Source organism: Canis lupus, chromosome 31 (assembly GCF_003254725.2).
Source record: "Canis lupus dingo isolate Sandy chromosome 31, ASM325472v2, whole genome shotgun sequence".
In the NCBI taxonomy this organism is placed as follows: Eukaryota; Metazoa; Chordata; class Mammalia; order Carnivora; family Canidae; genus Canis; species Canis lupus.
The window spans coordinates 23429660-23452678 of record NC_064273.1 but is presented as its reverse complement, the minus strand read 5'-3'; the positions used below and the strand labels follow the sequence as shown (position 1 = coordinate 23452678).

Sequence of the window (23019 nt, the reverse complement as noted above, 5' to 3'; positions counted from 1 at the left end):
CTCTAATGAACCTGCGGTGCTGGGCCCCCTTTATGGACACTGAAAATATGGAAGGACATTATGCTGTGTAATAGTTAACTGCTCCAAAGCCTTATGTTTAACAGCAGGGGATGAGGTGACCTTACATTTGATGTAAACCCTTCTCCTCCCCTTAAGGATAGATTATAAACCCAGGCATTGGGCCTAAAATGATGTCACTTCTTGATTTTTAACCCCAACTTCAGTGGTCATGAAGGGATTCACATTCTGGAGTTAAGACATACCTTTTCAGACCTCTTTGCCTCCATGAAAAATGGCCAAAATAGTCCCAGAACCTCACATATAGCTGGTAGGATATAAAATGGGGCAGTCACAGTATCATACAGTTTGACAGTTCCAAAGAATACTAAACTTAGGTACCATGTGGCCCATTAATTCAACTCCCAGATATATCCCCCTCAAATAAGAATAAACATCCACACAAAGATTTGAACATGAATTTCCATAGCACCATGATTCATAATAGCACAAAAGTAGAACCAATCTAAACCTATCAACCAATGAATGCAGAATGAAAGTGTGTTATAGCCATAAAATAGAATCTTATTTGACCATAAAAAGGAATTGAACACTGATACAGGCTACAGTGTGGATGAACCTTGAAAACATTCTGCTAAGTGAAAGAAGCCGGTACAAACACATACATCTTATGATTCTATTTATGTGAAATGTCCAGAATTGGGAAATCCTCAGATAGAGGAGGTAAATTAGAGTTGCCTTTGGCTGGGAATGGGGAGGTGGGGAGGGAGAATAGAAAGTAAATGTTAATGGGTTTAAGGTTTTTTTGTGTGTGGGGGGGGGTGATAAAAATATACCTAAATTAGGTTTGGTAATTGTTGCACAACTCTGTGAATATGTTAGAAACCAATGGGGCACCTGGGTGGCTCAGTGGTTGAGGGTCTGCCTTCAGCTCGGGTCGTGATCCCTGGGTCCTGGAATCGAGTTCCACATCAGGCTCCCTGCACGGAGCCTGCTTCTGCCTCTGCCTATGTCTCTGCTTCTCTCTCTGGGTCTCTCATGAATAAATAAATAAATAAATAAAATCTGTAAAAAAAGAAGAAAAGAAAAGAAACCAATGACTTGTGGACAATTTTAAATGGGTAAAAAACATATGTTATATTAACTATCTTAATAAGGCTGTTAAAAAAAAAAAAAAAAGATGTCCAAGTTAGCCAGCCCTCCCTTTTCCTCATCCCCGAAGCTTAGACCTTCACCTAAACTCCCTAGTGCTATTTGCTAGGTCCCGTCTTATGTCCATTATCCCCATTATTTCAGGCACCACAAAACTCTCAGAATCCCAAGTCTCCTTTTACCTCCTCACTCTTACCACTGTCAGGCTCTGCATATGGCCCATTCCTTTACCTCCCCTCACTCCTGCCCTACTAAATACCCCCTTCATCTTCTTGCATTAACAGAAACCTGGTTGTCTCCTATGAGCACTGCTTTCCAGAAAACTCTCTCAACCAGTAGACTTCATTCCGGTAGGTCCAGAGGGAATATATTGTCTTTGCTCCTCAATTATATTTTCAGATCTTTCACTCTTTGTTTCCTGAAAACTCCTAACCTTAAATCTTATGTCATCAGATTATTTTAATATTCTCTCTTATGTTACTAACTTCAACCAAAGTTGTTCTTCTGGCCCTCTCAATAATCTTAATTCAGTCCCTTTTCTTTTCTTTTTAAGATTTATTTATTTATTTATTTTGGAGAGAGAGAGGGAGCATGAATGGGGAGAGGCAGAAGGAGAGGGAGAGAGAATCTGAAGCAGACTCCTCACTGGATGCAGAGCCTGATGACGAGCTGGATCTCATAAGCCTGAGTCGTGATCTGAGCCAAAACCAAAAGTCTAATGCTTAACCAGCTGTGGCACCCAGATGTCCCTTATTTCCATTTCTTATCTTAGGTCTTGATGATTTGAATAGCCGCAATACACTGGCTTCTAGTATTTCTTCTCCACTGCCTTACCCCAGCCCCCACTTGATTGAATAAACGAGTTAATGAATGAAAATTATTTCTCAAATGTTAATCTACTATTTATGTCACCAAAGTCCACATACATTTAAAATAATATGTGCCAGGGATGCCTGGGTGACTCAGTGGTTGAGCATCTGCCTTCTGCTCAGGGCATGATCCCGGGGTCCTGGGGAAGCCTGCTTCTCCCTCTGTTTATATCTCTGCCACTCTCTCTGTGTCTCTCCTGAATAAATTAATAATATCTTTAATAAAATAAAGTGTGTGCTTATATTAGAACACCTTGTCTGCATTTTTAAAAAATTGCTTCAAGAAAAGAAGCAAAGAATTATTGATTTTATTTTTCTATTTCCTTCTTCAACACACAGGTGTGCATAGTGATGGGGATATTTAGAGACATTGAGAAATCCAGAAACAAAATATTCAGCAAATGATAAAGTATGATCGTACATGTAAGGAGCAATAGACCAAAGATAATACTGCCAATGTGTTAGTATATATTCAATAAATCAATTAAAAAGATATTTCTTTATAGTTTCAAAACTAACTAAAAGATATACTTTTCACTTGGAAATTTCTAAGAAATCCAGAGCCACAATTGTAGTTTTTGGTAAAAACAAAACAAAACAAAACAAAACAAAACAGCTTTATAAAAATTTTCCAAGGGCAGCCCCAGTGGCCCAGTGGTTTAGCGCTGCCTTCAGCCCAGGATGTGATCCTGGAGATCCAGGATCGAGTCCCACATCAGGCTCCCTCTGCTTCTTCCTCTGCCTTTGTTTCTCTCTCTCTCTCTCTCTCTCTGTCATGAATAAATAAAATCTTTAAAAATAAAAAAATAAAAATTTTCCAAAATTTTCAAAAGGGGTTTCTAGTCACTAAACAATTTCTTTTTAAAAAGTTACATAAATTGTTAACAAAATATTAGTCAATGCCACTCTTGCTTAGACAAGGTTTATAAAGGGTAAATATCATTGTATTTCTTTACCGAGTAAAATCCCTTCATGCTCCTCAACATCTGCAAGACGGACTCCTTTGCACCATGCTCCTGGTCCCTAGGTGTGTCCCCTGGCTGAGTCTGCAGCCTCACCTGCACTCACAATCCCCTGCTCTATTTCTAGGACTGAAATATCAGTCCTATTTCACATTCTTCAAGTATTTTTAAGTTCCAGGACAATCCTGGGAATTTTGAGATTCACCAGTTTTTGCCTGGTGCAGAAATACCATAAATGGAAATGCCTTACAGATGGAAGATTTTCTCATTCTATCGTCAGGACTCGAAGGAGCTTTATTTGAAATCTATAAAGACAAGGAGTTGGTGGTTATGTGGGAATAAATCAAATGATGTGACCTGTCAGCTCAGTTCCTTGCATTCAACACTCTCTTAACACATTTAGTCTTAAGGGAAGAGGTTCCAACTACATAAAGTCACAGCTTTTATTTTAACCATTCACAGTAGCAGACCTCTAAATTGAGAAAGACTTATGAAGGCTTTAAAAAAATACTTATTTTGTTATTTGCATTCTGTGCATAGAAAAAAAGATATTTAATGGATCATTTTTACTAAGCATATGCCCTGTTTTATCTTTATAAGAGAAATAGCTGATTACAGTGTTATCTTTGCATTTCCCTCCTGTCAAAAATATGAAAAATTTTATTTAAAATGATTAAAACAGGGCAGCCCAGGTGGCTCAGTGGTTTAGCACCACCTTCAGCCCAGGGCATGAACCTGGAGACCCAGGGTTGAGTCCCTTGTCAGGCTCCCTGCTTGAAGCCTGCTTCTCCCTCTACCTGTGTCTCTGCCTTCATTCTCTCTCTCTCTCTCTCTCTCTCTCTGTATCTCATGAATAAATAAATAAGATCTTTAAATTTTTTTAAATTTAAAAATAAAATGATTAAGACAATAATGAGTAAATATGATTGTTTTGCAACTATGGGTATATAGGCAATTAAGATGGGAATTATTAAAACAAATTAAAACATTTATAAGTTACATAATTCAGCAGTTATATGTTTAATATGTCAAAAATGACTTCATTGTTTTACTTTTGATTGATGTGTAAGTTTATGGAAGGCTAATTTTGTAACTTCATATTTTAGTATTAGTAAATTCACAAATATTAATTAGCATGTAAATTAAAATGAAATCCTCACATCCAGAAAAACTCAAAAATGTTATGCTTTTCATTAAAAGTGTTTTAAAATGTCATATACTCAAGAATATATATCTACTATATTTTAGAATATACAGATTAAAATAACAATGTAGCATATATTTTTATCTTACCTTCTGAAGAATGATGTTTGTTATTATATATAATTTCTACTTTTTACAAAACCTTTCAAATTCTATGTCCTCCCTACAGCAATTCCTTACCCATATCCCCAACGCACACAAATAATAAAAACCTTCCCTCTCAGTACATTTGGTCCCTGTACAATACTGTGTGATATAAAAGGGTCAGAATACTTCAAGTTGCTCATGATAGAAAAAAATTAAAAATGGAAGCACAAAAAATTAAAGTTTCATCAGAAAGAATTTTTCTCCACTTCCTAGAGCTCATAACTATCTCTTTTCATTTTCAGTCATATCCATCAAACCAAGGGCATCCTCCAAGTGAGGTCACCACAGAAGTTAAAAAACATACTCTAAGCTTGTGAGGACCTGTCTGAATGGTTTTATTAGTAGGATGTGTCAACACCAACGTTTGGTCTGATGTAAAATTAAGTTTTGAAATGACACATATTTCCTGTGTTCTCTAGTTAAGCAGAGATTTCTTTCAGGCTTTCTCTTTCTTTCTTTCTTTTTTTTTTTTTTTTTCTAGTCATGTGTAGAGGAAAACAAAGGACTCCAGAAGACCCCGAAGAAGGAGAAATAATTGTCTCATTTTATTTTAAATGCATTCTCTCTTCTTTTCTAGTCCCTTGGCTCCAGGAAGGTCTGCCTCACTCTCCTAATAAGGAAAACTGGCTGAGGAACTCTGGAGCCAGGAGAGAGCACTCAAAGGCCACTAAAAGTCACAGAATAGTGCTTCAGGCAGAGGAGGGCCCGGAGACATATAGGCTATAAGAGTATAAAGGAATGGGGGAGAGGAGGGCAACAGGAAGGAGACCTACAGGGTAATGAAAATGATTGACTTCTAGTAGATGAAGACGAAAATAAAATTACCCTTACCTTTGTATAGCCAGTCAAGGGGGAAAGGAGAGCTGAAGGTTAGTTACATTTGTTGAGGGGAAGAATATGTACATGAAAATTTGTATTCTTGTGTCTTTCTTGATTTTCAATCTTGTGATCTATGCTTATCTAAAAGGGGAGTGATTTGAAGCCAGACTTCCAAACGGTGGATCACTGATCTTCTGCTATTTGAGGGAAATCAAAATTGTCACTTTTTTATAGTGAGCCACAGTGGCTCAGCAGTCTGAATTCATCCCTTCAGGATTACATCTTTCTAATAAACATTCTTTCTAGAATAACATACATATCCATTTTCCTCAGCCCTATCACACACACTCATTCACAAACAAAATGATGAAAATTGAGTGAAGCAATAGAATAGAAAGCTAGGAGTGTGCTGAAGTAATGAGACAGAAGGAGAGAAATTTGTACAGAAGGAGAATCTTTGTACAGAGAAGACAAGTGACAGAGATTGCCAAACTTAAGACCATTTTCTGCCTCCCTTCTCTACTCAGTTTATGCCTAAAGAGAACATACGTTGAGCAAACCAAGGAAGGCTCTGGCATAAACTAGAGCTGGTGACATGGGACATCAAACTAAGCTGTGATTACTTCATCAGAGATTACCTTTCTAGAGGATTCTGAAAAGGTATACTGGAAAAAAGCCGGTAAAAAGCTGTTTATTGTCACAATTTTCTGTATGTCTAATTGATGTGTTTGTAGGGATAAGCATCACTGTGTCAAACAGTGATGGTCCAAAGTTTTTATGAAAGGCTTGGTTGTAACATTGTACTTGTAGTTAGTGGAATGAAGATGGTATTCATACAACTGAGACAATCTACACTTCTTTGGGGTTGATTTTTAAAAACCCCTAAAAATAAAACATCTATCAAAAGCTATTTTGAAGAAATTTTAAAACAGCCAGTAGTAAAAGGAAAGCATCACCATCATAGTTTTATTATATTTGAAGGTGGGAGATAATGAAATATAAATTGCATTTAGACACTTTACATTAGGTTATTCTTTGGTAACAGAAGAGTCCTGATGAGAAAATTTTGTTTTATGAATTTTTTTTTTCCTGAATAAGAGGTGAATCACTGGGTGTAGAAACAAATGATTAATTACCACCTACACTCTACCACCCAGTTATTTTGAAAATCATAATTTTCCCTCCCATTTTCCAGATTTTCCACACTGAAAGGAAATTCTATCTGTTGACATGAAAGAAAGTAATATTCCATATAAAATTCTCAAGACAGATGCCAACCAATCCATTTGCACTACTCTTCATTTTCTAAATTTGCTTTCCAAGAGCATTTACCTACCTTTACACACATTGTACAACTTATTCTAGGAATTGGGAGTATGTGATCAAATAATATATTGGAAAATAAAAGAATTTTCAGAAGCCAATGATCAGATTTTAGAAAAACTGCTAAATAAATATATCAAGATGAATTGCACTGGGGATTTCCATAATTTAAAATATGAAGTCATGGCATAGAAGTACCTGTTAAACATTTCTTCACCTTTTAATTCCATTAAATGCTATGTTCCCTGTGTGCTAAATTTGTCTACTTTCTAATAGATTTGATATAAGCTGCAGTTATGATTCTAACTGAAGTTAAGTCGTGAGCCTGGGAAGACATTGAAAAGTTCAAAGGAACCTTGAATTCTTGTGAATCACAACTACAATGCTGGAATTCATCTTGAAAAGACAATGCATTGTGTGTTTCATACATCATCTAACACAGTGTTTGGGCTCTTATTACAGGCTACATGTAAGTCATAGAACATTAATCACTGCTTATTTCTTCCTCTTAAATTAAAAAATAAGTGCATATTACCAGTACTAAGTAGCTAAAATTTGGTCATTTTTCTCCATGTACATATTGCAAAGGACCATTTTCTGAGGAACAGTCAAACTTGATGTTTAATACCATTGCTTTAGTGTTAACAAAGATTAGTTAGAGGAAATTTAGCCAGTTTTAAAATATTTTATTTATTTATATGAGAGAGAGAACACAAGTGGGAGAAGGGGTGATGGGGGACAAGCAGAATCCTTGCTGAGCAGGGAGTCGGATGCAGGGCCTGATCCCCATCCTCTCGTGTTTACCTGAGCCAAGTCAGATGCTTAACCTACTAAATCCCCTTAGACACCATGAATTAGCCATTTTTACAAAAATACTTTAATATTTTCTGTAATTTTTGCTTAAGAGCAGATATGTTTTGAAAGATGTCTTAGGGAATGAGCATTGTAGACAATGGTGAAAAGTAATGAAAAACTAAAACAATACATAGAAGAGTAATAGAATATTGCATTTACTTCTATAATAATATTGCCTCCACTGCAAAATTCTTATTCATAATTACATAGGTAGCATGATGGTTTGATATGAAGTCCTTTACAAGAACAAGACATATTTTACTCAAATTTACCATTTCTATTATTGTCAGCAGGAGATGGCAGCACAAAATGATCAGATAGTCTTTTTTTGAGAAACTATCTAAAGTCTCTATGCTTTGTGAATATAGATATAACCCAAATCTATATTTACATATTACATTGATGCTACATTGTGTTTTACTTATCTTGTTAATTACCCTCTCAAACTGAAAATTATTTATAAAGTTACTATCTATGGAAATATCTTTCTTCATCTTCTTGAAATCTCCAAATGTTGCTTTAAACAATTTGGAGTAGATTCTCACATTTTAAAATGTAAAATATCTGATGAGACCCTTTCTGAAAATGACTGCTTCCTCATAGTTTCTTTGGATTTTCTTTTGTAAATGAGGATAAGCAGAAACAGAAAGACATTGGCACTGATGAAAGGAAAAAAAAAGGTACAGTCTTTGAATGTTTTTATTCAACTAATGGAATATTGTGAATTATTGAGTGACCATGAGAATCATGTAGTCTTTGAAATCATTAGGCAAGTGCATGTGTTGGCAATTTTCACCAACTTTTACTTCCCTTGCTCTAACCATCCCAGGACCTTGAGATCGTGATCTGAACTGAAGGCAGATGCTCAACTGACTGAACCACCCAGGCACTCCTCTTTTACAGAACTCTTAAAAGCTCAGAACAATCCAAAGAGTATTTATTCAAGTAAAGTGGTTGAAACTTGTGGCTCAAATCAACTATATTCTTAACTTATTTTTTGCCTGCTTGATCGATTAGTGATATAGAGATATTGAAGTCTCCAAGTATCATAGTGGACTTATCTACTTCAGCTTTCAGTTCTATTAGTTTTATCTCATGTATGTAGACACTCTTTGGTTTTGTGTATACATATTTAATGTCTTATTGAAGAATTGACTCCTTTATAATTACATAATATCCTTTTTTCCCCCTGATAATCTTCTTCCTTCTGAAGTCCACTATGTATAGTGTTAATATAGCTATTGCAATTCCTTTTGAATATCACTAACAAATTGAAAATCAACCAATGTAATCTACTGTTATCAACAAACTAAAAAGGAAAAAAATATATTGTTATATCTGTTGGAGCAAAAAAAAATCACTTGATAAAGTCCAACACTCATTTATTATATAAAAGAAAGTCCCAGCAAAGTATTGAATGGAAGTGTTCCTAGAATGTTTGAATTCTATCTGCCATCAATCTCTAAACTTTGACATCCGCTATCTAGTAGGCTAAATAATTCAGCAAAATGTATTTAACCTCCATTTATTAAACACTTTTTGGTTTTAAACTAAATGTAGTTTATAGTTAAAACTAAAGATAGGGGATCCCTGAGTGGTTCAGTGGTTTAGCGCCTGCCTTCGGCCCAGGGCGTGATCCTGGAGTCCCAGGATCAAGTTCCACATCAGGCTCCCTGCATGGAGCTTGCTTCTCCCTCTGCCTGTGTCTCTGCCTCTCTCTCTCTCTCTGTTTCTCTCATGAATAAATAAATAAAATCTTAAAAAAATACTAAAGTTAGTTAAGATGATTAAGGCAGTTAAAAATTATAAAAACCTTGTTGTAGATAAATCATGTAGATTTCTTGGTCCCCATCATATAATTCCAAAAAAGAAGTATATTGCAGCAACAATCACAATTTTAACAAACCAAAGCTTGGAAACAAATTTCAGTGATTTAGCATTAAATTCTTCAGAAAAATCATGTGCAAAAAAGTATGAGATTAAAAGAGAAGAAATGACATTGTCTACTTGCGGATGACATAATCAATAGTGAGGAAACCACAAGGAATCTTAAAAAAACAAAACAAAACCAAAAAACAAACAAAAAGAAACAGGAAAACCTCCTGAAAAGAATAAGCAAGTATAGCAAGTTAAAGCATACAAGATCACAATACAGAGGTGAAAATAGATGACACAAATATGTCAACCAAATTTCAACAAAACAACAAGGCAGTTGAAAGAAGTGATAACCTTTTCAACAAATAGTTCTTAACAATTAGACATCCATATGTCAAAAACAGAAAAAAAAAAAAAAAAAAGAAAACCTAAACACATGCCTTACACCTTCAGAAAATTAACTCAATTCATCATAGACCTGCATGTGAAACTATAAAATTCTTAGGGAAAGAACAAGCTAAAATATAGAAAATATATGTGACTTTGGATTTGGTGATTAATTTTTAGGTACAATATCACATTATTCTTTTAGATACATCAAACAGAAAAATAGGAAAGATAAAATGGATTAAAATTAAAAACTTCTCTGAGAAAAACACTGTGAAGAAAATGAAAAGAAAGATCACACAGTCGAAAAGTATTTGCCAAAAACATATATAATAAAGGGCTTTTAATAAAAATATACAACACATTTCTCAAAACAATAATAAAATGAAAAACCCTATTTAAAAATGGACAAAATATCTGAACAGAAACTTCACCGGTTATATAGTTGGCAGATACTCCTGTAAAAAGATGTTTAACATCCTTTGTCTTAATGTGATACCATTGAACACTTAGCATAGCTAACATTTAAAAACTGCTGGTATCAATTGCTATGAAGAATATGAAAAAACAGAAACTCACTTATTGCTGATGGGAGTGCACAAGGGCACACACAGCCCTTTGGGAAGAGAATTTGGCAGTTTCTTAAAAAGGTAAACATTGGCTACCATACAATCCAACAATCATGCTTCTAGGTTGCTACACAATTGATTTGATAAAAACATATTAAATATGATTATTTATAGCAGTTTTACTCATATCTGGTAACAACCAAGATGTACGTAAATGAGACAAGTATGCAGTAGATTATTATTCAATAATAAAATGAAATAAACTATCAAGGAATTTGGTCTGTTAGAATATGTATGTGACACAGATTAGAAGGGTACTTGTATAGAATTAAATTAACGAATGTTCCATAATTTTTAAAAAGTTCATGTCTAATTATGGGAAAATTATCAAATATCCTTTAAAATGGCTGTTTGGGGTTCTTAGGTATCTTTAAACCATAAGATTTTTCTTACATGTGTTTTTTTGGGTAAAGGAATCTTTTAGCTTTCATTCTAACCTCATAGGGTTCCACAGCTCAGAAAACTGATAGTGAAAACTATCCTTACAAGGAAGGCTTAGCAGTGTCAAGAGAATTTCATTAAGGTTAAAGAGAAATTAAATAACCTTGAGTTGGGAAGTGAGATTTCATGTCTCAATGTCTAGTGCTTTCAGCCAATTCCTATTGCTAGTCAGCAGTTTAAAAAAAATGAGTGATCATTATTTTGATAATTTAGGTAAAATTATACAAAATGAACTTTTTTATTGATTTCTTCATGGAAACTAAGCCCCATAAATGTTAGCCAGTCTGAGTCATAAAATCAGTTTTTTTTGTTTGTTTGTTTGTTTTGGTTTGCTCTTTAAATCTTATCCTCTAGATCATATTGAAGCTGCTACTTGCCGGAAGCTTTGCATATTTGCCTTTGGACATGAATATAAATACTTACTTGACCAAATAGGTTTTCTATTATATATGGGTGGATATACATATGAAATAGAGATAGAGATACAGAGATAGAGATACCTAACCCCAGAATATGTATTTATATTATTAATTGGGAAATCTGATTTTCTTTAGTTGATTCTACAAGATTTGTCTTAGCTCCTATCTGAATTATACTAATTGAAAGTGGATTTCTTTTATGTATATAAAAGAGTAATCTGATTTCCATCACATATAACCTCATGTTGTATTAGGAGTCATTCACACAAAATAGTACGTCTCTAGAAGTTGGTTTAGCCATGAAGATAACACCCACATAACTAATTGTTTTTGCAGTTTTCTTCTTATTTTTTTATTTATTTTATTTAATTATTTTATTTTATTTGGGGCAGGGGGCATTTGAATAATGGGGTCATGATTAAGATGCTTTTAGATTTATAGCTTCTCCCTGACTAAGAGAATGTGCCATTCATACAAATATCCGTTAATATTACATTTCATGTAAAAAAGATGAAGTAGAGCACGGGAATTTGAGAGAATATCAACTTTCCACATTCTCTTTCTAAGTATTATGACATAATGTGAAATTTCCTCTTGAGTAGAATGCCAGATGTAGTCATCCTTGACGACTGATTTATGGTGAAGGTGAGGTTGTCAATAAAGTGAAAGGGGATTCATAAGCCAATGGCGAAAAGCAACATGCACTGACTGGCAACAGGGTGTATTAAATAACTAGAATTGCAGCTTTCATTCATTGAGACATTCCCTAGCCTACATGTGTCATCAAAGAAAGTGCCATATGCCACATGAAGAACAGGAAATGACTGTGCCCTGAATGTAGCATGTAATTAAAAAAAAAAAAAACAGCTATTGTGAAGTAATTATACTGAAATTTAATTATCAATAAAAACAATTGTGTAGATTCCTTTGATACTTAAGGTAATTAATAGGTCCTAAGATTAAAGAACTGACAAAATATCTATCATTCTCTATTCTTATTTTGCGTATTTTAGTTTTCATGCAAATTTTATTTTTTAAGTTTTTTATTTGACTGTAGTAGACATGCAATGTTACCTTAGTTCATGTGAATTTTCATTATTAGTCTTTGGGAATAGCAAAACCAGAAAAACTTCAATTCCATTTCCTTTGGTCATTTCCTACGAAAGGATGAAATAGTGATGTAAGTGCAAACCTAACCTTCCCTCACTGTTTCTTTCTTTCTCCTTTCTAGTCATTTTCTACCATCTCCACATGCCCTCAACCATTGAATATCTGGTCCACCCTGCATCTCTGGTACAAGCTACAGTGCTTTTAACTAATTCCAACTCCTCTAGGCACTCCTAGCTCCAGACCATCTCTTGTCAGTTATTGCAGTAAATAAATTTCTACAAGGTTACCCTGCTTCAACACTTTCCTCTAAACTACTTACTGTGTAGAAACATGAGCAATCTTTTTAACTGAAGTAAATTTTTATCACTCCTTTATATAAAGTCCTCTGATGGCTTCCTACCCCCTCAAAATAGAATACTATGACTTTTTATGTCGACGTGTTCTTTATAATCTGGTCTCAGTTACCTCCGGGCCTCAGCTCATGCTAACCTCACCCTTTTCATCTTTGCTGGCACCATATTGGCCTCCTGGGTGATCATTAAATATACTAAACATGGTATTATTCAGAACCTTTGCAAAAGCTATTTATTGTCCCTGGAATATTCTCCAAAGTATCCTCATATTTTGGTCCTCACAATTTTAAGTTCTTACTAAACTATCACCTTATGAGAAGGCATTATCTGACGTAAACAGTCCCCTGCCCCGGGAAGGCCTATTCCCATTGTCTACTATAGTTATCCTTATAATGAGTATCGGGATCTAATATATCATATATTTACATTGTTTGCTTATTGGCATGTGTTGCTCACTAAAAATAAGTGTACTGGGGATCCCTGGGTGGCTCATCAGTTTAGCGCCACCTTCAGCCCAGGGCGTGATCCTGGAGACCCAGGATCGAGTCCCACTTCGGGCTCCCTGTGTGGAGCCTGTTTTTTCCTCTGCCTGTGTCTCAGCCTCTCTCTCTCTCTCTCTTTCTCTCTCTCATGAATAGATAAATAAAATCTTAAAAAAAAATAAGTGTACTGAGGAGAGAAACTTTATGTCTTTTTTTCATGGTTGCAAATGTTGCAAGTGAATCAGAGCCTGTAACAAATAATTTCTAATAAATAGGTATTGAAAAATGATGGAGGAAATGAATGGATAAATGACATGGAACGTGTCTATGTGTCTGTGTGTATGTGTGTGTTTTTTCCAATTCATTACTAAGTATGAAAATATTTGACACTATCCTTTCCCTCTGTAGAGGAGATTGAGGCCTGCACATAACAAGATAACAAATGCCATTTTTTTTCTTTTTTTTTTTAAGACTTTATTTATTTATTCATGAGAGACACAGAGAGAGGCAGAGACCCAGGCAGAAGGAGACATAGGCCCCCTGCAGGAAGCTGATGTGGGACTAGATCCCAGGACCCCAGGATCACAATCTGAGCCAAAGGCAGACACTTAAGCACTGAGCTACCCAGATGCCCCAACAAATGTCATTTCTTATGGGTCTATTCATCTGGCAGTTACTTAATCTGAGCATTTTAAGACCCAACTCTCCTTACACAATTCCACTGAGGTGAAGTCAGGTCCTAATAACACGAGTTGGCCATCTTTCAAAAGACTCCTGATGTCCTGAACCCATTGTTTCTCCTCTAGGACCCTGGTATGTCATATTTCTTTGCTAAATCTAAATTCCACATTTTTTCTCTCAGAATTCTTTCAGAGGAATAACTCACAGCATTGTACCTTAGGATGATCTATTGGCAACTTGGATATTGGTATGAATTTTCATATGTGATTGGTGACTTTGATGGCATTTATGGCTGGAAAACCACCATCTGAAAGGGTGTGCATATCTTTCTGTCCTCTAGGATACTGATGTTTATTTTTGGAATAGGCTTTCTTCTGAGAGAAGAGTTGCTTGAAATCATGCAGATGTATTTTAAGAATGTACTCAAGAGAGGCACCCAAGAAGACATTTTGTATGGAGATGGTGAGTATTCTATTTGATAATAAAATCTGAGTGGAATAAATTCATAATATGATAGAACTGTTAAAAATTTCATTTTGAAGAAAAAAAGGTTCCCAAATACTCCATGCATATAAAATATGTTTTTAAGAGCATGTATTTATCCTATTTGCTTGCTTATTTGTTTTGGTTTCAACATTTACTCACAGTAGTGTGAAAGCTAAAGCCAGACAAAAGTGGAAGAACTTTCCATTTTAATTTTACCTTTACTTCATGCTTGTAGAAAAAACAGGTAAAGGAGATGCTCTAGTCTGCTTGGAAGGTAACTTGGCTCCACTGAAGGTGATATACATACTGTATAATCAACATGATAGAAGTGAACTTTGCATAATGTAACATCAACTTCTATGATTGTTTTCCTGTGTCTTGGATCCAGGCAACTTTCAGGTGGGAGAAACTCCCAAAGAGATTTGATTTATTATCCTTCATGCATTCTGTAATATCCAGGGCAGAAAATGAAGTGAGACTTGAACTTGGAGAGAAAACAATGTCCTTTTCTTTTGAAGAGGATCAGGAAGCTGAAAGAAGGATTCCTGACAGTCAGGCTAAGCTGGACACCTCTATGGAAACCTGCCAGGAGCTCTTCAAGAATAATGAAGTAGAGCCTAGAACCATGGACTTTAAGAATAGATAATAGCAGTTATAAACTACTTTTTCTTTCTATTTCCATGTTCTCTAAGTTTTCCAAATCTTAAATCTTATTAGAAGGTGCAGTCCTATCTCTTTTGTGTTATGGAAGATAAGAGAACATAATGTCTCCTTCCATCCATTAAAGGTCATTGAGGAGCATTAAGATGATTACTTTTGGCTCCAAATCCCAACTTCGTGTCTATATCACAAAGTTTGGCAGCATGGAAGGCAGTATCAGAGGGGAAAAAACTTGAGTTTAATTTTTTTTTTTTCTGGAAAAAACTGAGGCAGTTCCCAAGAAGTTAACAGAAATAGCTGGGAAGCCAGTTTCTGAAATTCAGGCGGCTCGGGACCTTGACAAAATAATTTGATGGAAAACAGATACACAAAGTCATTCTATAGACATAGGATAGTGAAGTTCAAGGACAAACAGCATTATTACACAGAATCTATTGTCTGAAGACAATAGATTTTTTTTTGGAATTTTTTTGTAATTCTGAAGCATCCACTCTGTTAACTGTTCTTTTAGCTTCTTTGGCATAGGGGATGAACTAGAAATCTTCCCTTGGCTTAGAGTATATATTTATTTCTATAAGGGCGGATTCAGAGAGCTTTTCCTTGTACCACTTTCTCCTTCACAAAGATGTATTTGGAAACCTCCCTGAGAATTGGCAACAGTTCTTACGTTTCCTAAAAATGTTCAAACTATTGAACATTCAAACTCACATGCAAATTTCCTCTTGGGGACAGTACTAGAAACCACAGATTATCTAGGAAAAAATAAATAACTCTAAATTGAAATTCCACTTAATGGTATCATAAACACAAAACACACTAAACCATTTACTAGAATTATTTTAAAAACTTATTAGAATTATTTTAATGGTAATTTTTAAACATTGGGGTACAGGTGTCCCTTTGAATCACTGCATTTGTATCTTTGGGGTGAATACCTAATAGTCTAATTGCTGGGTTGTTTCATTCATATGTGTAATACAAGAAACAGCACAGGGGATCATAGGGAAAGGGAGGGAAAATTGAATGGGAAGTCATTAAAGAGGAAAAAAAACCATGAGAGACTCTTAACTATAGGAAACAAACAGGATTGTTGGAGAGGAGGTGGGTGGAGGAATGGGGTAGCTGGGTGATGGGCATTAAGGAGGGCACGTGATATCATAAGCACTGGATGTTATATACAACTGATGAATTATTGAACACTACATCTGAAACTGATGATGTACTATAAGCTGGCTAACTGAATTTAAATAAAAAAATAAAAGTAATTTTTCAAGTTTTAAATTCAGAATCATAACTGAGCCATCATTTTATTTAATTCTTCTAAATGTATTAGATGTATGCAATGTTTAAGATATTTTGTAAAGGGGCGCCTGGAACCTCACCGCTCATGTGCCTGAGTGTTTGTGGCCATTTCTGTGTCTGGGCACGTGTTTGAACGTGGGGCGCGTGGCTCTGCAGGTGGCCCTGTGCTTTATCCATATGACATCGGTGCGTGCGTGTCTGTGGATGCGGAGGGGCTTCTGGGTTCTCTATTCTGTTCCATTGATCTATGAGTCTGTTGCTCAGTGGTTGAGCATCTGCCTTTTGGCTTAGGTCATGATCCCAGGTCCTGGGATCGAATCCTGCATTAGGCTCCTCTCAGGGAGTCTGCTTCCCCACCTGCCTATGTGTCTGCCTCTTTATGTATCTCATGAATAAATAAATATAATCTTAAAAAAGACATTTTGTAAAAAGTTATATATAGGATCATCATGTCCCAATACTACATACATATGCAAATGTGAGAATTGCCAAAATTCAGTTCTAGAAAATTAAATTAATATTAAATTAATAATAAAAATCAGATTAATAAATCCATCACAAAATTGTCTTCATTTACCATTTCTCTTTCATTGAGAAATGTCACGATGGTAGTCATATTAGATTTTGTTTTGTGAAAACAACTCTAAAGATTAGTGGCAAAAATGATAATCATTTATCATTTATTATCGCTGAGTCTGTGGTTCAGCTGTGTGATGTTTCCTGGTCTGGATTTACTGGGTTGAGCTTTGCAGTTAGTTCATGGAATGGAGGATGGATCAAGATTCTGTCCTACATTCTCTCATTCACTAGGAGTCTTGCCTGGACTTATTCTTTTGGTGGGAGAAAGGTTCCCAGCACTAGGAGAGGGTGTGCCCCCCACACAACTACTTTTCATCTATTTTGTTCCATTGTCCAGGGAAAGTCACAAAGCCAAGCAAAGTCAGTGTGGGAAGGGACTGTCCAAAGCCATGAGTACAAAAGGAACATTTTGACCACCAATTTGTAAACAGTTTCTCAGTAGACATGGTTAACATGGATGAGATTCTAATAAATAAATAGAGGAAATTACAAAGTGCTAATACAAACAAATTCTACGGTGGAAGGTCTTCCTTCAGGTTCGGAATTATAATATTTCCCTCTTTGTATTATTTCTTTTCATATTTATATCTAATTTTTTTGATGCAATAAAATATATGGTTTTATTTTGGCTAACATTCTCTTGAAACACATCTACGAAAATTTAGTTCATTAATCAAATAGGAAAAAAAAGGACCGATCATTAATATGTATATTTTATTTCATTTACCTTCTTATGAGTCCAAAAGCAATTAGTAATTATATAAAATAATTGCAATTAGTGCATAAATCAGTGCATAAATAATCATCATTCCTGAACATACTGGTACACCTTACTTGTCTATCTCTGAAGCAATCTTGAAGCCAAATAAATCTAAGCAAAAGAAGAGGCAGTAACTAATCAGTGGTTTGAATTGGATTAAATCACTACCTCTGAAAAGTCCAGTGTTCCAGGGAGAATTCTGGGTTTCTTTTCAGTCCTACTTCTGTTGATACTGTTGCTAACCCTTGATTAAGTAGACAGTCTTATGAAAGAGATAAATAAAATAAATGAAACCACAACTGTCAGGGGGAAAAAAGGGTAATAAAGGAGAGAAAGTTTGGGGCATGTGGCCCATTTCCATTTGTAACCACGTACAAAGCCTGCAGACATAGCTGCCAGAACGTGAATAATAACATGCTACCTGGAAAATGGTGCCAAATGATATCGTACCATATGGGTTGATTGTTACAATCCAATCAGAATTTCTTAAGTAGTGTGAGAAAATCTGTGCCGGGGTGTTGTATACTGCATTGTTTTTCAAGTTGAGTTTAGTTGAGGCTTGAGGGCTGGCATATGCAGTGAATATAAATTCCCTCTCAAAGTATTGAATTCTTTCAGGAAAATATTTCAGCAATGTATGAGGTATAATCCTGGCCAGAAGCCTGAGATATTAAAACAAGATTAAATTGTTACTAATGCTAATTCCGTAACCTTGACTATAACTTCACAGATTTTATAGTATATAGTTGTCTTTTTTTTTTTTTTTTTAATGAGAATATTTAGTTTCAAAATGGGTGTAACATAAATTTAATGAACTCACTGGAAATTTCTTCTGGGACTTCTAAATAATATAAATATTGCTTGGCTTCATTTCCATATCATATATTGCAGGAATATTAAAATCCTAGGATTTACAAAGTACTTTCCCATTTGATCTTCATACAACTATGTGATGTGAAGTAGTTGAGGAAACTACTATTTTGGTTGAAGGAAGTTAATTTCCAAGGTCAACCAGCAGATAATTATGATTTAACAGGAGTTAGAATTCATATCTTTTTATATTTCTAAACATTATTATTAATTTTTTGTAAACGTATACAAGCAGAATTTTGAAAGATTTTCTTTTAATCTTCTGTATAAAAACAGATCAGAATGCTTGTCACATTGAAAGGGTTTAGATATTTGTTTCCTTCTTCTTCTTTTTGTTTTAATAGTTGATGTTCTTTGTGAATTTTCTATTCCAACATGAAATGTAGAGAGATCTGAATTTTTATTCATGGACTACTGAAATAATATTTTGTTATAATTATGCTTTATAGAATGCTTTGTCAATATGAGAAAAAATTCTAACTGCCTTACTTTAACATTTATTTAGATGACTATGCATCTTATAATATTTTTAAAAGTTTTGTCACTAGAAATTTGGAGCAAATTTTCAATTCTTGATTGTTTAAGATAGTAGTGACTAGACAATTTCACAAAAATGTCTCATAAGTCACAGTTCTGAAAGCGAAATAAAAGTTTACAACCAGTAAGTGTACAAACCAAATGAGAGTAAACATAATATTCTAAAAATAGTACACTTCCGGTAGATACTTTTCGAATGAATCAATGTAAGAAGACTAAATAATATAATGAAGGAAAAAAAGAGCACTAAATCTCGATTTTTCTGTTACCTCTATTTGGATGCTTTAAAACTCTCTCCTAAGTATTAGTAAAGATAGTTATAAAAAGCTATGCCTCTTTATAAGGTTCGATTTGCTTTCCTATTGCAACTATGACATATTCAATAAGTTTCTAAGGAAACTAGTTTCCATTATTGCATGGTTCATGATTTACATTTTTGAATGTGTCAAACGGGTCTGCAAGAACTCTATATTCTAACATAATTACCATCGAGGATGTTGAAGAAAATGCTTTCTTATGTGTGGATTGGTACCACCCTAAAATAAAATTATGATTTGAAACATGGGTCCCAAGTGTCTATTTGATCTTGAATTTCTTTCCTATAATCTCAAAACAAGCAATAATATGAGACGTTTAAGCACATGATTCATCATTTCATTGTGGTTCATTAACTTGTGTAAAAAACTTGAGGAGTTCTCAAGTACATTTTATATCCACAGCTTATTTTGACATTTACGATATGAATTCAAGTCCTAGACATGAAAGACAAAATTATGAAATGTTTTCAATGTAATCAGGAGAAAATTTTATATCTTTGTAGTACTAGAGGCTTTCTTTTTATTTTATTATTATTTATTATTATTATTTTAAAAGACTATTTATTTGAGAGAGACAGAGTGTGTGAGATTGCAAGAGAGCACAGCAGGGGAAGCTGTAGGCAGAGGGAGAGGGATAAACAGGCTCCTGGCTAAGCAGGGAACCCGATGTGGGGTTTGATCCCAGGACACTGGGATCATGATCCCAGCTGAAGACAGATGCTTAACCAACTGAGGCACCCAGATACCTTTATTATTTATTATTTTTAAAAGATATATTTATTTATTTGAGAAAGAAAGAGAGAGCATGGGGGGAGGGCCAAAGGGTGAGGAAGAGAGAGTCTTAAGCAGAGTACACTGAGTGCAGACCCCGATGTGGAGTGGATCTCCTGACCCTGAAATCATGACCCCTGAGATCATGATCTGAGGATGACCCTAAGATCATGATCTGAGCCAAAACCAAGAGTTGGATGTTAACGGACTGTACCACCCAGGTGCCCCAGGCTTTCTTTTTAAATAAGGAACAAATAAGATAAGCAAAAATTAGTAATTTCTCTATATTAATAAATATAATAAAGAATATGAAAACAGACACTGCAAACAATGCCAGTAAATATTTGATCGACAAAGAATTATTACAGAGAATATATAAAGAACTCCCACAAATCAGCAAGGAAAAGACAAATAGCGCAATATATTAATTGGTAGTATGCATAAACAGACATTTCAGTGAATGGCTTATAATTGTAAGAAAATATTTCAACCTCTTTTGTAATCAGGGAAATTCCAATTAAAACCACAATGAGATGCCATTGCACACCCACCAGATTGGCAAAAATTAACAAGTCCAAGAACACGAAGTTTTGGCAAGGCTGTAGAATAACGGGAACTCATACAAAGCAGATAGGCTGTACATAAGCAAAAATATTTTTGAAAGCAATTTGGCATTATCTAATGAAATTTGAAAATGTGAAGTGTGAATTCATAATCTCACTCCTGGGAATATATCCTAGAGAACTTTGACCTGTGTTCACCACAAGTCATGTAATTGAATGCCAAATGCTCATAACAGTGGCATTGTTTGTACTGGCCAAACAAACGGAGGCAAATGAATGAACAAATTAGCAACATGCCAGAACCACAAGATGCATTGAGAAGAAAATTAATTAATAGACTGTGTCACATTCTAATAATGTAAAATTGTTCCATAGTAAATAGAGATGCACTATAGCTATCAGTGACATTGTAACTAGATCTTACAAACATTATGCTGGTTAATAACAAGCAGGTTGCAAGAGAAGCATAGAGATAAAAAATGAATATTTCAGTGGTAAGGCCACTGTCTGATTTGAGGGAGAGGTAGACAGCAGACAAGGAGGGGATGAAATTAAGGATGGCTATAAAATAATTTTAGTAGTATCATTAAAGTTTGATTTTTCAGACTCATTGATAGGTATTGAAGTATGTATTATATTTTCCATGTGGTACCTATATCAATATTGACATCTATTTATATTTCAGAATTTAATTAAAATTTAGACTAAGTTAAATAGATGTTCCAATAGTTTCTTGCCTCACCACAATAGCTTACCTTGACCAATCAACATATTGATAGATTTAGGAGACCACCTGCTATAGAGGAGTAAAAAGAGGGTTAGTTATCAGCAATAATAAATAAGAAGCCGTTTGTAATTTCTATTCCTTTCACTCTTCTGAGTCCAGGCCGGTTCAGATTTGGTCAGAGAAGAAGTCACCCTGCATATTTTGATATTTTGAGTCAGAAGAGATACACTGCAGGGAATAGAAGGACCCCTAGCTGTGGCAAAAGCTGGGGGAGTGAGCAGGAGCTAACACCAATGATCCTCTGTATGTGCAGCTAGGGAGTGGGTGATTCTCAAGAAGTTACTCAGAAAAACACTGGCAAAAGCCACGCAGTGAAATGTGGAGATTTGCGAGCTACATTTTCAGAGATTTGTTCATTACACATGATTTTCTTATTTCTCAAGTGATTCTGATGCAAGACTTCTGCAGATAAATCTTTGAGAAACTGTTGTAGGTGATTGTCCTTTTACTACACTCTTGATTCCTTCTGAGATATTACAAAACAGTATTCATATAAATATTAATGAATTGTCTTCAATAGTGGCACTAATTTGGATAGTTTCATTGGAAGCCAATGTTTTTGGTGTAGTTCACAGCCCCTCAAGCATAAGTGGTTGCCTTTATGTAAAGCCTTCCCTTCCTTTTACCTTTACCCTGAGGCTGTGAATTAGAAATTAGGCAAAACTATTTTGAAAATCTGACCTATCAGCTTTTCCATAGAACTTCCTTAGATTAGACCACCCTAAAGCCTATATACAACTCAGAATAGCTACTGGAATTTACAAATTGTTCCAACATGTCTCTGTATAATTTAAGCTATTGAAAAAACTATGTTTGCATCGAAACTTGCCTCTGGAGTTTCGATGCTCATTACAATGTGGCAATTCCACCAGCCACTCTGGTCTGATCTCTTACCTTTCAGGAACACAGAAAATTACTAGGTTTGGGATCAGGCTCCATATAAAGCTATACTTATGTCACCCTGACGAATGTGTCTGTGAATCAATAGAACATTCATGTTGAAAAGAGTGATTTTCAGACTAACCACATCTCTCCTAGATTAATGTTAGTGAAGTTTTACTAGTCCAATCTTCTTCTCATTAAGTAGATTTAACTCAGCCAATTGATAGATTGACATTCTACTTATTAAGAAATATATGCTAAAAAGAATAAAACAGAGGATTCAGTTTCATTTTTCTCCAAAATTATTAGCATTCTTAAAGTTTTCTAGCTTGAATTCTTATAAAAGAACAAGGAAGTGAATGCGGGTATTTAGCTAGAATTTGCTAATCAAGATAATGATTATAACTACTTGGAAAAGTTTAGTGCTCAACATAAGTTGAAAAAGATTTTTATCATTTCATCCATCCCTATATGACAGGTCCCTTTATTTATTATCCCCACTCTACAAATAGTAATGAATTTGCTTAAGATGTCATAGCTTTTAAGAAGCAGAACTATGGAACTATGTCTATTTGCCTTTCCAGTCACAAAAGAATATCTGGGGTGCCCCATGAGCGATACATCCTCTGTTATCATCATCATCACATTTGTCACATTGTCATTTTTCCCCAGCTTCATTCTGGGGAGCTGCGCTTTGGGGCAGTCTCTCCTGGGCCAAGAAAGAATCTAAATCAAGACAGTCTTTGTTTAAAAATCTAGTAGTAAGTAGAGAACAAACTG

General features: G+C 34.9%; 1 long non-coding RNA gene across 2 annotated transcripts in view; it reads left to right on the top strand.

Annotated features, from left to right (window-relative positions):
- LOC112661770 (uncharacterized) overlaps window positions 1-23019 on the top strand; it is a 114273-nt gene that overhangs the window by 84695 nt on the left and 6559 nt on the right. The window contains exons 2-6 of one of the 2 annotated variants that reach the window (XR_003137957.3): window positions 1455-1520; window positions 5698-5830; window positions 6770-6962; window positions 14066-14187; window positions 14671-16152. This is a non-coding gene — a long non-coding RNA (uncharacterized LOC112661770). Of the gene's footprint in view, window positions 1-1454; window positions 1521-5697; window positions 5831-6769; window positions 6963-14065; window positions 14188-14670; window positions 16153-23019 lie in introns of those variants that run through there. The other variant, XR_003137958.3, reaches the window with a different exon arrangement.